Below are 18,178 nucleotides of genomic sequence, written 5' to 3'. Positions count from 1 at the left end.
ATGACGGTCCGTCATACTTGCCGACGAGGGTGGTGAAGAGAGAAGCTAAAGAAATTGCGTAAGTATGGGACGACGGAGTCCATGACGGTCCGTCGTGCTTGTGACGGTCCGTAGGTGGCAGCGTAGTGAAGCTGCTGAAGGGAAGATGGGGAAGTCTGACCAAGTGTGGGGTTACGAAGCTTGTGACGGTCCATCGTGTCTATGACGGTCCGTCATACTTGCCGACGAGGGTGGTGAAGAGAGAAGCTAAAGAAATTGCGTAAGTATGGGACGACGGAGTCCATGACGGTCCGTCGTGCTTGTGACGGTCCGTAGGTGGCAGCGTAGTGAAGCTGCTGAAGGGAAGATGGGGAAGTCTGACCAAGTGTGGGGTTACGAAGCTTGTGACGGTCCATCGTGTCTATGACGGTCCGTCATACTTGCCGACGAGGGTGGTGAAGAGAGAAGCTAAAGAAATTGCGTAAGTATGGGACGACGGAGTCCATGACGGTCCGTCGTGCTTGTGACGGTCCGTAGGTGGCAGCGTAGTGAAGCTGCTGAAGGGAAGATGGGGAAGTCTGACCAAGTGTGGGGTTACGAAGCTTGTGACGGTCCATCGTGTCTATGACGGTCCGTCATACTTGCCGACGAGGGTGGTGAAGAGAGAAGCTAAAGAAATTGCGTAAGTATGGGACGACGGAGTCCATGACGGTCCGTCGTGCTTGTGACGGTCCGTAGGTGGCAGCGTAGTGAAGCTGCTGAAGGGAAGATGGGGAAGTCTGACCAAGTGTGGGGTTACGAAGCTTGTGACGGTCCATCGTGTCTATGACGGTCCGTCATACTTGCCGACGAGGGTGGTGAAGAGAGAAGCTAAAGAAATTGCGTAAGTATGGGACGACGGAGTCCATGACGGTCCGTCGTGCTTGTGACGGTCCGTAGGTGGCAGCGTAGTGAAGCTGCTGAAGGGAAGATGGGGAAGTCTGACCAAGTGTGGGGTTACGAAGCTTGTGACGGTCCATCGTGTCTATGACGGTCCGTCATACTTGCCGACGAGGGTGGTGAAGAGAGAAGCTAAAGAAATTGCGTAAGTATGGGACGACGGAGTCCATGACGGTCCGTCGTGCTTGTGACGGTCCGTAGGTGGCAGCGTAGTGAAGCTGCTGAAGGGAAGATGGGGAAGTCTGACCAAGTGTGGGGTTACGAAGCTTGTGACGGTCCATCGTGTCTATGACGGTCCGTCCTGCAGGTTCGTCATGAAGGTCAGAGAAGTGATCCCAGTACCCAGATTCCAAGAGTTGAAGTGTTTTGGAAAGAAGACCCTCGACGGACCGTTGTGCCTATGACGGTCCGTCATACTTGCCGACGAGGGTGGTGAAGAGAGAAGCTAAAGAAATTGCGTAAGTATGGGACGACGGAGTCCATGACGGTCCGTCGTGACCACGACGATCCATCGCAAGGTCCGTCGACCTNTATCACTTTGCATGCAAGATACTAGGAAAGAATTGTTATAGTAAGAATTATCAAGTTATGAACCAGTGAGGAACACGTAAACCCTAGTTACTTTGACTAATTGATTAAAATCCAACTGTTAAAGTTGTTAAGTGTCTCTTTCAAGTTCGTTATTTATTTTCACTCATTTAGAAATAGAAACCCCCCTTTTTATGTTTTTACTTTCCAAGAAGTCATTGACCAAACAATAGTAATAACAGGTTGAAGTTAAGTATAGACTATTTTCCTCGTGGGAACGATCTCAACCTCACTAGTTGGGTTATTTACTTGACACGACCGCTTTACTTCTTATTTGAGAAGTAAGTTTGAGCGTATCAGTACGCGTCTCGGGGGTAGCTCGGGCGTGACAATTATTTATAAGAATTAGTCATCTCTCACTATTTACATAAGATTTCACATATTTCATGTCATTTTAAGCCTTAGGTAGTTGTTCCTCCTGTAACTTTTTCTTGATCTATAGTTTTATTGATGTTTAATACTCTATTACACTTCCTACTCTATTTTTTATCTTATATAGATCTTTCTCGACTTTTCTTCCTTATCCAATGACGGATTAGCTTTGTCTTTCAGTGTGTCGTCTCCCGTAATAGAGGAGTACTACTTAAGGAGAAATTCACTAATACCAGTAAAAAATTCAAATAAACATCCTATTCCAAAATGCATAAACAGTGTTGTATCATGCTAAAATGTTTAAAATATAATCAAAATGTCATATAGTCAAACAAACTTTTCTAATTCGTTTTTGTAGCTTTGTTCAGGCATAAGTAAATACATATTGCATTACAGTTTGGTGCTATAGCAATATGATTGAAGAATGTAATCACACCATGATAAAATTAAAATAGTAAATGTATTTGCATTCAAGTACATCAACATACATAAAAATAAAAAAGAAAGGAATCTTGAATGTTTCAAAGTATGAGTTGCATGTATTCCGCAAGGTATTCCAAAAACACAACAATTTGTCACATGATCTGGAATGGGGGTCATGTTATAACTCATATACTACAACTCTTCAACCTAAGATAAGACTTAGCGATGAGATTTAGTCATCTCAAATATCTGACAAAAACATTTTGAGACAATGTGTTTATCCTCTTGGCAATCAATGTTTGAGATAATTTACTTTAATATCAAGTTATGTCATCAAGTTTCTCAACGTGCTTGGTTCATATAAGTAAAGCTCCAAGCCATATCATACTAAAGTTTGGAAATTTAAGGTAACTAAGATTATAAAGATAATTTTTAATGATGTGCATATCAAGAACAAGGTGCTCGCATTGAAGCTTCGACAAACAGAAATTTAGAGCTTTACCAATGTTTAAACAAACAAGTTCAGAAATTTCAAGTGACTATGTCAAAGAAGCAGTACAAAGGGAAAATAAATCCAAAATAAACTATGATGTATTACAACTAATACCAACCACCAAGTTTTATTACAGGACCTTCGTTCTTTTCGGAATTATTTCAAGTTCCGTCAAAGATTTCACATAAAGAAGATAGGGAAAGGAAAGTATTTCATCAAAAGTTCAACTCCCCTTACTTTGTTGGGAGATTTTTCGACTGCCATTAGAGATGGTCCTACTTATATAATAAACTATCTCTTGTGAGGCAGGGTATGAATATGTGCACACGAGTATAATGTGTTATATATTGATCAACTAAATCACAATATATAAAGGTTATAGCTAATATACCTTCTCAATCTTTCTTCAGTGGAGCATCCTAAAACTCTGTTAGAAGCTTAGCGCTTCAAGATGTTTTGATAATCTCCTCACAAGTGCAGGGACCTGGTCCTCTGTAGAGTATAAAACTCGTCCCAGTTGTCAAAAGTGCTGGACAATTGTAAAAGTCGTCTGTGTAATGAAGGTTGGTGAAGCGCAGAGTACTTCACCAATCAGGAATGACTAGATTGTTTGTTTGATGGATAATAACCTTTCATGTTATATATATCAAACATCAACCAAAAATATCATTCATTCATTCAAAAAGGAAAATTCTTCAAGCTCCAAGAATTACAAGGGAACCGGTCAAAGTGCATTTATTGCTTTTTGTGTTTGCTGTATTTTGCTTTCTTGTAATTGTTCTTAAATTATAGAATATGTTTCACTTTTATAGAAACATTTCAACCTTTGGTGAATCTTTGTAAGGACTTGAGTTACAGACAACCTAGGATTTTACTTTAAGTCTATATTAATGAGGTAGGATTAGTATAGAAAGAAGTGTTCGATTTGCTCATGCTAAGCTAAGTGATAGGGTGTATTACTTAGTGTGGAGATTAGTAGGTTAATCTCTTGTTTTGTAACCGAATTTTACTTTTGCTTGTTGAAAAAAAGTTAAAGTGGTTTTGGAAAGTCATGTTGAGAATATGTCGTGCTTTTCCTCCCTTGAGAAAGGAGGTTTCCACATAAAGTGATTATCATCTTTACTTTTTGTAAACTGTTCTTTATTTATTGTGCAATAGTGTTGTGAGGACTCGGTTCCATCTATTTAAGTAGACGCAGACATTCCAACAGGTTGTATCAGAGCTCCCATTTTTCAAATTGGTTAACACCAGATAAGGAAGATCCCGGAGGAATGGCTGCTCCACAAATCTTGAGGAAGGATAATTATCTACCATACCACCTCGATTCAATGGACAATACTATGAATGTGGAAAAATCAAATGCATGACTACATCAATGCAGAAGACTCTGAGTTGTAAGATGTCCTTCTTGATGGACCATACATTCCCTTGAAACAAGTCAAAGATGGAGCGGTTACTACTTATGCGGTCAAAACTAGAAAAGAGTACAGTGAAGCTAACAGAAAAAAAATCGAAAAGAAATTCAAGGCAAAAAAGATTCTAGTATGAGGCATTGATAGTAATGAGTACAATAGAATCTCAGCATGAGAATCTGTAAAGGAAATATGGGATTGTCTTAAAATGCAGATGAAGGAACTAAATGGGTGAAGGAGTCAAAGATTGATATGTTCACTATTGAGTATGAAAACTCTGTGATAAAGGAATGAGAGATCATCTTTGAGATGAACTCTCGCTTCACTGCCATCACTGACGAGCTCTGAGGCCTAGGAGAACTTATTCCAATGTGTAAGCAAGTCCGCAAAATTCTCAAATCTCTTCAAAAAATAACTTGGGAAAGCGACGTAGATGCAATTACTGAGGCTAAAGATCTGATGACACTGCATATGGATGAGCTAATAGGGAACTTGCAGACATATGAGCTTAATAGAAAGAAGGGAACAACAGGGAAGGAAAGAAAGAAGGAGAAGACCATTGCACTGAAATTATCCCAAAGTGAGATGACTGAGGAGGAGGCAGAGATGGTGTATGTAACAAAGAGGTTTCAAAAGATCATTAAAAAGCATGGAGGTTTTCAAAAGAAAACATCAACTAGAAGAACTAAAACTGCAAATGATCTATGTCATAAGTGCGGTAAGCGTGGTCACTTTATGAGAGAGTGTCCAATCAAAAAGCAGAAGTTTCATGAAGTTCGATATCACAAGAAGGACCTTGTCCGAGATAACTTCCGGAGGAAGGTTCATGTTCATCAGTTAGTCAAAAAGTCCTATTCTATCTGGGGAGATGATTCAAGTGAGTCAGAGGGAGATGTTGAAGATCATGAGGATGTCTCAATGATGGTTTTTGAAGATGATAAGACTGTCTTCAACTCAATATTCTCCTTGATGGAAAAATTTCATGATGAAGAAGACACCAATGAGGTAACTCTCTAAACTAAAACTTTATCAATATAATATTCCAGCTAAAAATTTGGGGAAACTTGTTGCCTTACTGATTGATTCTGTGGATGAACGCTCTACTAAAAACTTAATGTTGAATGAAAAAGGGAAAATGCACAAGTACCCCCTCAACCTATGCCCGAAATCCCAGAGACACACTTATACTATACTAAGGTCCTATTACCCCCCCTGAACTTATTTAATAAATAATTTTCTACCCCTTTTTAACCTACGTGGCACAAATTTGAAAAAAAAAAGTCAACCATCGTTGGACCTACCAGATAGTGCCACGTAGGCTAAAAAGGGGTAAAAAATTATTAATAAAATAAGTTCAGGGGGGTAATAAGACCTCAGTATAGTATAAGTGTGTCTCTGAGATTTCGGGCATAGGTTGAGGGGGTACTTGGGCATTATCCCAATGAAAAATTAAGTTTGTGTGAGAATGAAAATGCAGTCCTTCTAGCTTAAGTTTCTGAAATGAGTGCTAGAATAGCGATATTGGAATCTAATAATAGAATTGTTGTAGAAGAGCCTAGCACCTCAGAAAAAGATAAAAGAAACATAGTATTTTCTAGGAAGATGTGAAGGATAAGCTTAAACTTTTTGAATCTAAGTTAGCTGCTTCTGTTGAAACAAATTATCAGCCAAGAAAGATCTTAGGAGGATCAAAGAAGAGTTAAGTCACTCTCTAAAATGGAATTACTTTTCCAAGATTCTCTCTAACCAGTCTCAGCAAAGTTTCAATAGGAAGAAAGGGTTGGGCTGCAGACAAATAGAACCACCATATAATCCTCATAACAAATATGTGTCTATAACTGATAATTTTTATGTACCCATTGTGGACGTAATGGACACTTGAAAGAGAAGTGTGATAAACTAGAGGCTAATGAAAGGCATTTGAAATTTGTCAGATCTAATAACAATCAAACAAACAAGGAATAGGGACCTAGAAAAGAAAAAAAACACGTACTTGTCAATTCGCACCAAAACATTTTCAGATGATACATGAGCAACTGAATTTCTCTAAACAATGAGCGTTGTTCACACAAAAAAGATTTGGGAAATTATAAGTAACAAAAAATCATGAATAAGTAAATCTTAAAAATATGAAAAAGTAAGAGTTCCATAATATTTTTGAGCAACTCGCATGCAGCCATTTAAGACATACAATAATGTGTAGTTATAAGGTCCACCTTCAAACCCTAACATCAACCATAAAGAAATGAACATGAACAAACAGATAATCAAACCTTCAATCTAAAATGTAAAATCTCTCCAACCACTATCAATTGTGATTACTGCACAAGTTAAATACACCAACAATATTTATATTCTGATTAATAAATAGCAAAAGACAATCGACATAGAGACTTAAACAGAGAAAGAGGTAAAAGACTATAGTAACTTGCCAATATTGAGCATTTGTAATACTATCCTAATAGCCTACATTAATACATTCGATTAACAAATGAGTCCACTTGTTATTATCCAAGCTATTCGGGCCATGGAAGAGTAGAAAGCTATAGGTTCTGCAAAAGAAATTTGTGTGCTACATGTCATCTGTTTGGATGCAGTGATAGGACACGTAGCTTTATACATGTCGACTTTATTGGTTTAAATGAACCAAGTGCCCTCATTTTTTAATTTGCTGACACTAAGCAAAACATGTTGAAATAGATCTTTTCTAATATAGTAGAAATAAATAGTAATAGTAATAAAATGAAGGAAAATAATAGTCTTCTTTACACTTTTTTTTGTGTAAGCCCCTTTTGTAGGAAAAATACATCCTTAAAGAATATATATATATATATCTTCTATACTATCTTAAAAGCATGAACTCCCAAACATTAATGTTAAGTTACTATAGTACCCCCAACTTAAAACACCCAAGTCATTATATATTGTGTGTTTAATATTATATTTATATTTACTATATTATATTAAATGCAGACTCCTTTTCACATTTATGTATAGTGACTTTTTAAAAGTTTGTGTCTTTTTTATAGAGTTGTAACTTTTTCGATGATTTGTGACATTTTCAAAAAGTTGTGAGTTTTCACATTGACAGTTTCGCGGTACATCTTGGTGGAACCCGGATGAATGAAATATTTGGAGATATGAGCCTTCTCCAAGGTCCTCTCTTGATGTCCATCCACTCTAGGTACACACAATCTACCTTGGTATTTTAGCACACCATCTACTTATTGTTCAAAAGCCAATACTCTTTGCCAATGGACACTTGCCTTCAATCAAGCAAAATGGTGTCTTGATCTTACTTCTCTTTCAGCTGTGACACTAATGATGACTCAGCCCCAATTGTCACCACTATTCCTCCTTATGTGGAATCCATAAGTCTGATTCCCAAATGTGCAAGTTTGTGCACATCTTTAGCCAACTCCTTGTTTTCTTCTTCGACATAGGCGTTACTACCGATGGACAACGTACTCAAGGCATCAGAAACCACATTAGCCTTACCTAGGTGGTAAAGAATACTCATATCATAATCCTTGAGTAATTCTAACCACCTCCTTCGACTGAGATTTATCTCTTTCTGAGTAAACAAATATTGGAGGCTCTTGTGATCAGTGAATATGTCAACATAAACCCATACAAATAGTGACGCCATATCTTCAAAGCAAAAACTATTGCATCCAATTCCAAGTCATGAGTTGGATAACTCTTCTCGTGAATCTTCAAATGTCAGGAGGCATAAGCTATAACCTTGACATTCTGGATCAACACACAGCCCAATAAAACTCTTTATGTATCACTCTCTAGAAAGGTCAAAACCAGAGCGATAGTCAATCTCTTTTTCAATTCCTAAAAGCTTTTCTCACAAGCTTCAAACCATTGAAACTTGACTATCTTCTAAGTTTGCTTGGTTAAAGGAGACGAGATAGAGGAAAACCCTTCAACAAATCTCCTATTATAACCACTCAAACACACGAAACTTTGTATCCATAGGAGACGTGGGTCTAGGACAACTCTAAAGTGCTTCTATCTTTTGAATGTTAACTCTAATCACATCACCAGAAATAATGTGACCCAAGAATGCCACAGACTTAAGCCAAAACTCACACTTGGAGAACTTGGCATATATTTCTTTATCTCTCAAAGTCTGAAGAACTATCCAGAGGTGACTAGCATGATCTTCTTCACTCCTTGAATAAACCAGTATGTCATCAATGAAGACGATGAAAAACAGATCCAAATAAGGTTTGAAGACTCTATTCATAAGATCCACGAATGTTGCAGGTGTATTTGTTGAACCAAAGGACATAACCAAGAAATCGTAATGCCCATATCTGGTTCTAAAAGTTGTCTTTGGAATATCACAATTCCTAACTTTCAACTGATTGTAGCCTGATTCAATTTATAGTAGTCTATACACATCCTAAGGGAACCATTTTTCTTCCTTACAAACAAGACCGGAGCGCCCCAAGGTGAGACACTTGATCGAATGAAACCTTTATCTAATAGATTTTTCAGTGTTTCTTTAAACTCCTTTAACTCTATTGGTGTCATTCTGTATGGTAAAATAGAGATAGGAAGAGCATCTAGAATGATGTATATGGCGAAGTCTATCTCTCTTTCAGGATGACTCTAGGAAGATCATCAGGAAAAAATTCTAGAAACTCTTTCACAATATGAACTGACTGAAGGGAAGGTATATCAACACTTGAGTCCTTAACTCGAACTAAGTTATAGATACACCCCTTTGAGACTAACTTTCTCGTCTTTAAGTATAAAATGAACGACCCTTAGGCACTGTTGTATTAGTAGTCCACTCTATGACTAGATCATTAGGAATTTGGAACTTGACCAACTCAAGTTCTACAATCTATTGACGCATAACATGCATCAAGTCAGTCCATACTTAGAATGACATCAAAATCTGCCATGTCTAACTCTATGAGATTAGCCATGGTGTTCTTGTGATTGATGGAAACAGGACAATCACGATAGACTCTTTTCGCTAGAATAGACTTTCCAATAGGTGTCTACAGAAGAATTCACTAAATTTCACAGGAAGAATCTCAAAGTGATTTGCAATATAAGGAGTTACAAAAGATAAACTTGCTCCGTGTTTCACAAAGCATAAACATCAAAATTAAAGACTCTGATCGTAACCATGACAACATATGGAGAGTTAGATTTCTCTTGGTGGCTAGTGATTTCATAAAGACCGTTAACCCCTCTGCCAGTAACAAAAATGGCTCCTCTAGGTGCTGCCCTATCTGGTGGAGCAATTGATGAAGATTGAGCTTTATTGCCCGGATTTCCACCCCCTTGCTTATTCTTAGGGCACTCTCTCATGAAGTGACCCTCTTGAACAGACTTGAAGTAACCTGTGTGGCCATCACGACATCTACCTGGGTGGTTTCTACCACACTTAGCCCATGCAGGAGCACAACTCCCTCTTTGTGCCACACTACCTTGAGATTGGGCTGGTCTAGCCTTGACGTTCAGAGAATTGTGTCCATTATACTCACCTCTGTTTCTGGGCGCAGGTGCACTAGTACATGATGGTGCATGCAACTTTTTTTTTAGAATTGTTGTCGACTCGCTCCACCCTTTTGTTGACTAGACTCATTCCCAGTCTTAGCTTTCTTATTTCTGTACTCTTCTTTGTCCCTCATCTTTTCCACCTCAACCTGTTATACATACACCTTTCATCTCGAAATGTCCATGTCCCCAATAAGCATTGCAGCCCGACACTCTTATCTTGATGTACAACCCAAGCCAGCAACAAAGAAGTTCATCCTACTCCACATGGGCTTAACCATTTGGGTGAATTACAACCCATACTCATGCACACTGAGTGAGTCCTGTTTCAAGGTAAGGAACTCACGTACCTTGGCCTCTTTCTATTCTCGGGGAAAGAAACACCCCAAGAAAGCTTCTTCAAAGCAAGTCCAATTCATATGTGGTGCATTTTCCTCTCTACCCTCCTTCCGCTGGTCGTACCAAGTCCTAGTCACACTCTTGAGTTGGTATGCAGCCAGTTGAACTCTGTCAACACCAACAACATGCATTATATCAAATACCTTCTTTAACTTTCTACAAAATTTTCCAGATCCTTGGCAGTGCTCAAACAAGTGAAACTTGGGGGATTCATCCTCATGAATTCCTGAATCCTTGAAGTGTCATCCCCTTCTTGTCGAGATCCTCTTTGTTGCCCGACTTGGTTGGTCGCAACTTGACTCAACATTCGGATAGACTCACGAAACTCACATTTGTAACATCCCCTTGAGTTTGCACTTCAGGAGCATTAGGTAACTCTTGTTCCTAAGCTTCTACATTTATTCTAGCTGGACGACTTTTGTTGTTCTTCGTGGAGGCATTGTTATTTGAAATAATTGCAAGCATGAATTAGAGAATACTTATTAAAGATAAACTCTAACGCAAGAAAATGATTTATGAAAGAAGGGAGAAATTCCTAAATGTTGTAACCTCCTAATCATATATGTGGCGCGCTTCACACCGATGATTAAGACCCTACAGATAGGACTCCATAGACTCCCTAGAAATCTTGAACTCTGTGCTCTGATAACAAGTTTGTCACGCCTGGAGTCTACACCCTAGACGTGGCCCGCACCCAATGACCATTGTTGGTCTTGAGCGGACCCTTGGCCTAGCTTACTTATCTCATCTGAAGACTTAACTCAACTCAGTTATGATATAAGAACATTATTGAAAGAAATACTTAAACTTGATTATCTTGGACAAAATGACACTTAAGTCTCAAATATATTATCTGAAATGAAATAGATTCAACTTAATTAACTGACTATCCGTCTATGAAGCCTCTACCAATACTAAGATGAATGTTGGGACAGACCCCACAACATTCTGAAATTTATAGATTGGAAAGCATATAAAAAGGATCCTCCTAAAAGTAAGGAGGCTCACCACTGACTATGAGTGCTCAAACTAGATCAACGATGCGCTGGATGTTGATCCTGGTTACCTGTATCTGCATCACAAAATGATGCAGGCCAACTGGCATCAGTACATTGAATGTACGAGTATGTGAGTTTTAATGCTAAAATATGACTTAATTTTGATAGGAATAAGATGAACTTACATTGGCTCTGCTCAACTCAAGCATTACTTTACTCAATGTATATATACGTAAGGAAATTTAAAACACGTGTGATAGATATAAAGTTTGTAAAATAGTAAAACAACTCATTTCATCAAAGAAAATTCAATAGAAACTCAACTTTACTTATACATAGTTTACATGTATACTTGACTTATGTTGAACTCTCTACCCCACATCGGTGCTCCATACTACTCCCAAAATATACTTTTGCTCATGGTTTTAAAATAACCCCTTTCCTTTAGATTGAGATAATTTGCTCAACCCCTTTTAGCTTGAAAAGCCCTCTTCGAATCAATATTCCCTTTTCTTGTTCAAACTCTGTTGGGAAATATTAGTTTTTAACTTAAATGTGAAAAAAATTATAGGCTTTTAGGGAGTACTTAGTTCCCCTATAGCTTTTGAGAAATGAACTCACCTCTTACTCTTTGCGTAACCTAAAACTTAACTCTTAGGGAATACTTAGTCCCCTCATACTTCTTTTGAAGAAAAGACTTCAACTTTTACTCTTTCTTTAACTCGAAACTTGAGACTTAAAATGAAGTTAAAACGTTTAAATAAGACTCTTGGATTCTTTAAAAACTTCACTTTAACTTACTTCATAGCCTTAGACTTAACTCTTTAACTTCTTTGACTTTGCTCCTAAATTTCCTTGAATTAGACTATGGGTTCAAGGATCATGATCTCATGTTTATGCATGATTTCATGATGTTTAGATTTACTTAAGAGTGTTGTAATAAACTAAGATTTATCGGTATATAACTTAGGAACTCGTACGAAATGATGGGGGAGAAATGGGCACTCCAGGTGACCCTAGCGCTCTGATAGGCGCGAGGCGCCAGAGACTGACGGACAGATTCTGTCCTGAGAAGCTCTGGCTGGCACGGCGCCCTAGAGCCTGTCAGACGAGCTTACCGACTTCTCTTCTTTGATATTCAATTCTAAACCTTCCAAACTTCCATGGATCTTCCCTCCAAACACTTAAAATCACTAATATACTCAATACCCAATAGTTTAGACTCATAAAATAACTTGGAAAGACAAACCAAACAACTAAGGGTATACTACAAACCAACCAAAAGGGATTTAACAATTTGTTCATCAAGAACTTCAAGATTTCTCATTCAATCTATATGAAACTTTATGAATTAAACACACACGCGAAATATCTCATATACTTCGATAGGGGGATCACCCTCGATGAAATTCACACAACGGTTCTTGGCGTACTTGAAGAATTCTTGATCTTTCTCTTCTCTTCTCTTTTCTCCCAAGCCCTAAGCGTTCTCAACTTTCCTAAAACTGAATTAGGACTTTGTTTTACCCCTAATAAACCCCTATAACAAATTAGGAAATATTAGGGTGAAAAGACTACTTTACCCTTTCTAAAATTCGGATTAGACTTTCCTCTGTCTAACAGGCGAACTAACGAAAGACATATCTCACTCATACGACATCAAAAATGTGAAAACTCAGTGTCGTTGGAAATATCATTCCAAGGGCTTTCCGACCATATAAACAACTCACCCGAACTCCTCTTGATCTGGGAGTTATGGATGTTTGAAAATGACCAAAGACATCACTTTTACACTCACGAAATTTTCTAAATTTCCCTATTTATTTCCAACAATGATTATTCTTTGTTTCTTAGCTTATTATTCGTTACTTGAAGTTACGAGATATCACACTTTGGAGATCTATAAATTTAAGATATGTATTCTCGTAACATAATACCATAGAATCTGCAACGTAGTCTTTTAAAGACTTTTGTTTATGGAGAGATTTTCTCTACGCTTTTTTTTGTGTGTTTTTATTTTTTTTTTTAATAAAAAAATGTAGGATTATTCAATATTGATGATACATTTTTTAATTGATATAAATATATTTTTATATTTATGACTAGGGTTGTTCATGGTTATGGGTAACAACCAAATAAAATCACATTTTGAATCGAACTGATTAAAAATTCTGATATTTGGTTTATTTTAGTTAGGTTTGGTTTTTAAATTTTGAATACCGATACTGTTTGATTTGGTTTTAGTTTTACTAAAAAACAACCGCAAAAATAACCAAACTGAACTGATAAATTAGATATATAAATTTTATAATTATGTTCATGATAAGTTTAAAATATTTTGTTAAATTTTAATTAAAGGTTCCTTTGATTAACTTAATTCTTTAATTTAATCATTTTCTCAAGCTCAACACTTTAGCCCAAGTATAACAATCTCAAATCCAAGTCCATCAAAATCCATTTTTGTCTTTACCTACTGTACTTCACATAACATAATCACACTTTCTCTTAAACGAATCACATTGTTCGTGTAATGATAACTCTAATATTGCTTAATTGTTTGGCTGGACCCACATTCTTTTTTGTAGATTGTTCATGTACTTGGTGTTTGTGTCTATCGAGATACGTAGGTCCTCAAATAAATTATTACTTTCAAATAAAAATGAACCAAACCAACAATAACCAAATAGATGGTTATTTTTGTCGTTTGGTTTGGTTGTTTTAAAAATTTATAAAACTGACTAGATTGGTTTGGTTTTGATTTTAATCAATAGTCGGACCACGAACACCCCTATTTATGATCAAGGGTAAAGGAAGAAATAGTAAATAAATTAATTTATTTTAATTAATGACAAGTATTGTGGATGTCTATTTTTAATAAGAATAATAAATATTGAGAAATTGAATTTGACTTTAAATAGAATTTTTGACCGCAATATAAAGTTAAAATTAATAAAATAGGGTGAAAAGTAGTGGTGTGTACTATTTAGATTAAATCAAAAAATCAAATCGAATTCTAATTGGATTGGTTTTTTTGGAATTCTAGTTTGATTTTGGATTTATTATTTATTTTGTTTGGTTTTCTAGCTTGGTTTCGGATTTAGAAAAATGAAAATTGAGAAACCAAAAAAACCAATATATATAATATTTTTTTCAAGTTGTAAATATAACTTTGTTATGTTTCTAATTACTGACATAATCAATTAACCGAACTGAAAAACTGAAACCAAAAAGACAATAACCAATTCAAACCAAATTTTGTTTTTGTTCGGATTGGGTTACACTTTTTCAAAATAAAAAAAATTCAATCTGAATAGTACAAAATCAAACCGAAAAATTAAATGCACATCCCTAACTAAAAGCAAGCAAGATAGTGTGATCACATTTTTTTTCTAATAGGAGCTAATAATACAAGAAAATAAAAATTATATTCAAGATAGAAAGTAAAAAATATACTACTGGTAGTTAATATCAAGATTCAAAGATCAAGAGAGAGATATTGACTAGAAGTAAAAAAATATTGTTCCCTGTTTCTCTCATGCAAGAGTTTATTTGTAGTTTTTTTTTTTTTTTTGGAAACTTATAAAGAACGTCAGTCTAAATTATATTGATAGCCTATTCTAAATTGAACTTGAGTACTATCATGTTATCATAAATCAGCACAAGTTTTGAGGTTGTTAGTGATATTTAAGTTTGCATCGTACATTATGCCTTGGACAAAATTGAGAATTTGGTTTGAAGGTCAATCACACGTAGTAACATTATTCTAGTCTTGAGCGAATAACATAAAAATATTGAGCAATGTTTTGAAAAAGATAACAGAAATTGAGAATCAAATCAACCGACAATATTTGTATGAAAGGATGGATGTCATTAAATGGTACGTTGTAAGGCTCATGTTGATATAGTCTTGTAAAGTTCATTGTCAAAATGAGCCTTATAAAGCTCATGCTGATATCAGGCTTACAACATTAAAAAAACATTAATATTTCTTCTCTATTATTTATTCGATTTTGAATAAAAAGGCACATTTTTTAAAAAATATTAATATTTCTTCTCCATTATTTATTCGATTTTTATTGTTCATGTGTTTAAGGCAGTTAAGAACGTTACAAGGTTATCTCAACATAAGCCTTATGCTCAATTTTTTTGGATTCTAAAAAAATTTGCGCAATTTTTTGCCCTTTTGGCTCTGAAATCCACATTATCCAATTTTACTTGGTGAAAGTAACGTGGTTATGCAGTGAAAGAGAAATGAGTCTAATGAATAATATGATAGGTCGTTTACTAAATACTATAAAATAGAGTAATTTTATGTTAAAGAAAAGTGTTCTTATATACAGTAGAGTTTGAACTCTTTAACTAGTAAGTAGTTATTTGAGTCGTGTATTATAATTTAATTATCTATCACGGAGAAAATAAATTAAGAGTTATACTATTGGATCGATAAAAGTTATAACAATTTGAATCACATTAATTGAAAAAACCACTGTATACTTTTTAGGCTATTTTAAAAAAAAAAATTCTGCTCATCAAACTCATAATCAAACTCATTTTGACTGAAAGTATATATACTAGTAAAATCAATTTTTATATCTGAACTAAAACTGAAAACTAGTGGAGCATATGTATATTAATTTTGTGAATACATCGAGTACAAGCATATATTTGTTGAAAAATGATACAATGTATCTAGTTGATAAGTAACCAATCTACTCATACTCTTTTTTTACAATTATTTAGAATGTTTTTCCTCTTTGAATGGAGAAAAATCGAAATAAAATTTTAAAATCACGAGGAGTTGTTGAATATTGAAATTGTAATAGTTTTTGGATTGGATTATTGTTAAGATATGACACTTGAGCCTAATTCAACCCCGGAAGCAAGCTCATGCGGAAGGTTTCTCTAAGTCCATATAAAGAGATAAATTATCATCCCTCTACCGATGTGGGACATCTGAACAAATATCCATACTAAAAAGGTGGAAGATAAGAAAAGGAAAGAATACATAATAAATATAACAACCATATTGGAAAAACACATCCTCGATGATGTGAGCTTTCTACAGGATAGTGGACATCAATATATATATTGGCATAATACATTAATATGACCTTTAACTTGGTCTCATTTTACATTTACAGTACTCTTAAACTTTGAGTGTGCACAAGAAGACACTTAAACTTGTATAAAGTTGAACAAGTAGACACATGAGTCATATATGACATAATACACTTAAGTCACCACGTATAAAATAAATTACCATGTAGGATGTCACGTAACACACGTGTGTCTTATTGTTCAATCTTATGCAAGTTTGTGTGTCTACTTGTGCATACTCAAAGCTAGAGGGCATAAACGTAAAATGAGATAAAGTTAAAGGATATATTTATGTATTATGCCTATATATTTTAAAGCGTCTTAGTTATTCATTGTCCTAATATTTTTTATCATATATTTTTAAGGCTTCTTAATTAGTTATTGACTAGTGTACTTTGCCACGCTTCGCGCGTTACAAAAATTAAATATATTTTTAAATTATTAGTTTCATTACTTGACAATTATTTCAATAATAAATAATTCAGTAAAGGAGAGAATATTAAGTTACGATTCTAATCTATTTAAAGATATTGCAAAAACAATTATGCTACAAATTGCTGATAAGGAAAAAGATGAAACATAAAAGTTGATATGAAAAACATCAGGCAATTAAAGTTCTTCATAGTTTCATACTGATTAAAGTTAATGATTTATCACAATCTTATTAGTTCAATCACAATCTACTCCATCATAAAGTACTCCGCTCATATTAGTTGATAATTATACTATAAATAGTTGTCACATATTAGTTGATCACCTTAATAAATCAATAAAGCATTGATTGATTTTTCCCCAAGTTACCTTACAAATTAATTTCTTTTTAAAGTGTTTTGTAAAGTTTCAAAAAAGTTCTTAAGGGGTGAATTGATAAAGTTATCCACTTTTTTATGATTTCTAAATATATGTGCGTAAAAGAAAAGTCATCAACTAATATGTGATGGATGGAGTGCATAATTTTCTATTTATATAGACGACTATATAATAAAAATAAATAAATAAAGATATATGATTTCTTAATATTTGCACGTAAAAAAAAGTGATCAACTAATATGAGACAGACGGAGTACGTGATTTTCTTTTTGTCTATATAATAAAATAAATAAATAAAGATTTATGATTTCTTAATATATATGCGCGTAAAAAGAAAGATGATCAACTAATAAGTGACGGAGGGAGTGCATGATTTTCTATTTGTATAAATTACCATATAATAAAAGTAAATAAACAAATAGCGATATTTTTGTGGCAAATCATGAGAGAGAATACATAATTATATTAAACCCCATGCGGTTCTTCTTCTATATTTTTTTCTCCATTTCATAAATAATATACATTCAACATGAAAGACATGTTTTATTTAATATTTATAGATCAAGATTATATTACATTGGAATCATAATTAAGTAAATAAAATTAGAAAAATACTCTTCAAAATTGATAAAGTTCCACAAGTTTTGAAGATCCATTAGTACCATTGATTTAATCTTCATTTTATGTTATTAAAATACCAAAATTGTTGAACATGAATTTAATGTGTGTCATTAGCCTGATAAATATTATTTTTTTTTAAATGTCCTATGATTCACATTACATACATAAAAGGAAAGGTTCAAGAAAATCTATTTTTTTAAAAGAAAAAATGATCTCTTTTTTCATTGACATAGCAACCTCAACATATTTGTCACGACCCAAAACCGGGGCCGCGACTGGCACCCACAATTTCCCTCCTATGTGAGCGAACCAACCAATCTAACCCTTATCATTTTAACATATATCAACAGAAAATAATGCGGAAGACTTAAACTCATTAAATAAAACAAATCAACATCTATTAATTCCCCAAAATCTGGAAGTCATCATCACAAGAACATCTATCTCAAATTACTAAACTAAGAATGTCTAAGAACAAAAATAACTAAAAAGCTAGTCCATGCCGGAAGTTCAAGGCA

This window comes from Solanum pennellii, chromosome 12, assembly GCF_001406875.1.
Source record: "Solanum pennellii chromosome 12, SPENNV200".
Lineage (NCBI taxonomy): Eukaryota > Viridiplantae > Streptophyta > Magnoliopsida > Solanales > Solanaceae > Solanum > Solanum pennellii.
This window is presented reverse-complemented; position numbering follows the sequence as displayed.